Raw genomic sequence first — 4,630 nt, forward strand, 5'->3', positions numbered from 1 at the left:
ATAAAGAAGATGTGGTACAGGTTCTGTTGGGGAAGACGGCAGCGGCCAAGAGCACCCTTCTCTTCTTGCGGCCAGGGACTTCTGACTGAGCCTTCCCGGGAAGAGCGGTGACTGCAGGCGCCCTGCATCCCAGGAGCCCTAACCAACTTGGTTCCTCAATTAGTGGTGGGGAAGGGCATATCCTCTTGTGTAGGACTCAGGCTCTCCCTGCTGTCAGGATGAGGGCTCAGGGGGAAACCGAGGAGTCCGAAAGTGTGAGTAAGATGAGTTCTCTCTTGGAATGGCTCCATGCAAAATTTAACCAAAGTAGAACTTGGAGTGAAACCATTAAGCTTGTGCATCAATTCATGTAACATCTTTACCAGCAATGACTGACTGGAGTCTATAGCAAGCCAGAATGGACTGGGCTGTCATCTCAGTGCCAGTGACACTGAATGTTACATCACATCAGATATGTTCTATGTGGAAGTGCAGTTAGATCCTACAGGACAGGTTTGTGATGTAAAAGTGGCTCACCATGGAGAGAATCCTGTGATCTGTCCAGAGTTTGTACAGCAGCTAAGGGGGAAAAATTTTGATGAATTTTCTAAGCAACTTAAGGGTCTTGTTAATCTTTATAACCTTCCAGGGGATAACAAACTGAAGACCAAATGTTCTTGGCTCTCCAATCCCTAGAACAAGGTCTATCTAAAACGGCAGTTATGTATTGGAAAGTAACGAATGCTGGTCCCTTGGATAAGATTCTTCATGGAACTGTTGGCTATCTCACTCCAAGAAGTGGGGGTCATTTAATTAACTTGAAGTATTATGCCTCTCCTTCTGACATGCTGGATGATAAGACTACATCCCCTATCGTTTTGCACAAGAATAATGTTCCTTGATCTTTGGGCATGAATGCATCAGTGACAATTGAAGGAACATCTATTATGTATAAACTCCCAACTGCACCATTAATTATGGGGTCACATCCAGTTGACAACAAATGGACTCCCTCCTTCTCCTCAATCACCAGTGCGAAGAGTGTGGATCTTCCTGCCTGTTTCTTCTTGAAATTTCCCCAGCCAATCCCAGTATCTAGAGCATTTGTTCAGAAACTTCAGAACTGCACAGGAATTCCATTGTTTGAAACCCAGGCAACTTATGTACCCATCTATGAACCGATCACTCACTTTGAGATGTCAAAGGACCCTGACCTTGTACCTTTGAATCACAACATGTGATTTTATGCTGCTGTTCCAGGTCAGCCACACTGCTATTTCCTCAACAAGGATGCTCCACTTCCAGATGGTAGAAATCTACCAGGAACCTTGTTAGCAAAATCACCTTTCAGCACACTGGCTGGGTTCCCCTTATCCTGAATCTGATCAGACACCAAGGGGCTTAATACACCCTAATTGGAAGCTGTGTCAAAAGAACTATTCTGAAAGAAGATTCTCCTGGGCTCCTCCAATTTGAAGTGTGTCCGCTCTCAGAGTCCCGTTTCAGCATATCTTTTCAGCACCCTGTAAATGACTCCCTGGTGTCTGTGGTAATGGATATACAGGACTCAAAACATGTGAGCTGTAAACTCTACAAGGGACTGTCAGATGCACTCATCTTCACAGATGACTTCATTGCCAAAGTTGTTCAAATATGTATGTCCATCCCTGTAACAATGAGGGCTATTTGGAAGAAAGCTGAAACCATTCAGACCAACACCCCAGCACTGTCCCTCATTGCAGAGACAGTTGAAGACATGGTGAAAAAGAACCTGCCCCTGGCTAGCAGCCCAGGGTATGGCATGACCACAGGCAACAACCCAATGAGTGGTACCACTACACCAACCAACACATTTCTGGGGGTCCATATTACCTTGTTTAATATGAGCATGAATATCAAAGATAGGCATGAGTCTGTGAGCCATGGGGAGGACTTCAGCAAGGTGTCTCAGAACCAAGTTCTTACCAGTTTGTTGCAAATAACAGGGAACGGGGTGTCTACCATTGGCTCAAGTCTGACCCTCCTCATCACATGCCGCCACCTGTCTCTTCGAAGGCTGGAAACACCAAGAACCACCCGAAGCTCATGAATCTTCTTAAAGATATTCCTGCCCAGGATTTCTCAACCCTTTATGGAAGCAGCACTTTAGAAAGGCAGAATTCCTCTTCTGGTGCACCCCGGATGGAAATGTGCTTGGGAAGCAACCAGAGAAAGAAGAAGAAGACATAAAGATTATCACCTGACAAACCCAAGCACCAGACTGAAGATGACTTTCAGAGGGAGCTATTTTCAATGGATGTTGACTCACAGACCCTATCTTTGATGTCAACATGACAGCTGACACACTGGATATGCCACACATCATTCCAGCTCCAAGTCAGTGTAGCAATCCCCCAACAAATTACCGACAACAAGTAATTCATCCCCAACCCAGTATTCAAAGGAAAGGGTTAGGGTTAAGGTTAGGGTTAGGGTTAGGGTTAGGGAATGGTGTATGATTTAGGGTACAGGTTAGGGTATGAAAACAGGTTAGGGTTAGGTTACTTGTTAGGGTATGGGTTAGTGTTAGTGTATGGGTTAGGATTAGGGTAAACGTTAGGGTAAGGGTTAAGGTTAGGGTTAAGTATAGGGTTAGGGAATGGATATGGTTTTGGGTACAGGTTAGGGTATGACACGAGTTAGAGTTAGGGTACATGTTAGGGTATGGGTTAGAGTTAGTGTACACGTTAGGATTAGGGTATGGGTTAGGGTAAGGTTTAGGGTTAGTGTTAGGTTTAGGGTTAAGGTAGGGTTAGGATTAAGGAAAGGGTATGGTTTATGGTACAGGTTAGGGTATGACAATGGGTTCGGTTTAGGGTACATGTTAGGCTACGGGTTAGTGTTAGGCTTAGGATTAGGGTAAGGGTTGTGTAAGGGTTAGTGTTAGGGTTAGGGTTAGGGTCAGGGAATGGGTATGGTTTAGGGTTAGTACAAAGGTTAGGATTAGGGTATGCGTTAGGTTAAGGTTTAGGGTTAAGGTTAGGGTTAGGCTTAGGCTTGGGAATGGGTACTCTTTAGGGTACAGGTTAGGGTACGACAAGGGGATAGGGTAAGGGTACATGGTAGGGTATGGGTTAGTGTTTGTGTACAGGTTAGGATTAGGGTACAGGTTAGGGTAAGGTTTAGGGTTAGTGTTAGGGTTAGCGTTAAGGTTAGGGTTAGGGTTAAGGAACGGGTATGGTTTAGGGTATGCCAAAGGGTTAGGGTTGCGGTACATGTTAGGGGACAGTTTAGTGTTAATGAAAGGGTTAGGATTAGGGCATGCGTTAGGGTAAGCATTAGGGATAGGGTTAGGGTTAGGGAATGGGTACGGTTTAGGATAGAGGTGGGGTACAGCAACAGGTTAGGGTAAGAGTACTTGTTAGGGTATGGGTTAGTGTTAGTGTATGGGTTAGGATTAGGGAATGGTTTAGGGTAAGGTTAAGGTTAGGGTTAGGGTTAGGGTTAGGATTAGGGGATGGGTACGGTTTACGGTACAGTTTAGGGTACGAAAACAGATTAGGGTTAGGGTATGTGTTAGGGTACGGGTTAGTGTTAGTATACAGGTTAGGATTAAGGTACAGGATAGGTTAAGGATAAGGGTTAGGGTTAGGGTTAAGGTTAGGGTTAGGGAACTGGTATGGTTTAGGGTAGAAGTTAGGGTATGACAAATGTTTAGGGTTAGGGTATGTGTTAGGGTACGGTTTAGTGTTAGTGTATGGGTTAGGATTAGGGTATGGGTTAGGGTAAGATTTAGGGTTAGAGTTATTGTTAGGGTTAGTGTTGGGGAACAGGTACAATTTAGGGTACAGGGTAGGGTACGACAATGGGTTAGGATTTGGGTAAGTGTTAGGATATGGTTCAGTGTTAGTGTACGGGTTAAGATTAGGGTACGGGTTAGTGTAAGAGTTAGAGTTACGCTTAGGTTTAGGGTCTGGTATGGTTTAGGTTACAGTTTAGGGTACGAGAAGGGTTTAGGTTTAGCATACGTGTTAGAGAACGGGTTAGTGATAGTCTACGGGATAGGATTAGGATACGGGTTAGGGTAAGGTTTAGGGTTAGTGTTAGGGTTAATGTTAAGGTTACGGTTAGGGTTCGGGAACGGGTATGGTTTAGGGTAAAAGTTAGGGTACAACAAGTGTTTAGGGTTAGGGTACGAGTTAGTGTACAGGTTAGGATTACGGTACAGGTTAGGTTAAAGTTTAGGGTTAAAGTTAGGGTTAGGGTTAAGGTTAGGGTTAGGGTTAGGGAATGGGTACGGTTTAGTGTTAGTGTTAGGGTTAGGGTTACAGTTAGGGTTAGGGAATGGTTACGGTACATGTTAGGGTACGACAATGGTTTCGGGTTAGCGTATGTGTTAGGGTATGTGTTAGTGTTAGTGTACGGGTTAGGATTAGGGTATGGGTTAGGGTAAGGCTTCAGGTAAGGGTTAGGTTTAGGCTTAGGGTTAGGGTTAGGGTTAGAGTTAGGGTTAGGGTTAGGGAACAGGTGAATTGCAGTGCCCCTGTGCTCCATATAAAGTGATGGAAATATCCAATGGAAGTGTTAGAAACATCTTATTTTACCCGAGCCTTATACACTGCTATATATTAATTACAGTGTGGCTCACACATCTGTTCATTGAAGTTACAAT

At 44.5% G+C, this 4,630-nt stretch overlaps 1 pseudogene across 1 annotated transcript; it reads left to right on the forward strand.

Moving 5' to 3' along the window:
• The first annotated feature begins 218 nt into the window (after positions 1-218).
• LOC309817854 (mediator of RNA polymerase II transcription subunit 1-like) lies at positions 219-2,078 on the forward strand (annotated as a pseudogene). The gene is made up of 2 exons: positions 219-1,773; positions 1,965-2,078. The product of its transcript is annotated as a mediator of RNA polymerase II transcription subunit 1-like (transcript).
• The last annotated feature ends 2,552 nt before the right edge of the window (positions 2,079-4,630 follow it).

Source organism: Grampus griseus (assembly GCF_964374135.1).
Source record: "Grampus griseus genome assembly, contig: HAP1_SCAFFOLD_1063, whole genome shotgun sequence".
NCBI classification, from domain to species: domain Eukaryota; kingdom Metazoa; phylum Chordata; class Mammalia; order Artiodactyla; family Delphinidae; genus Grampus; species Grampus griseus.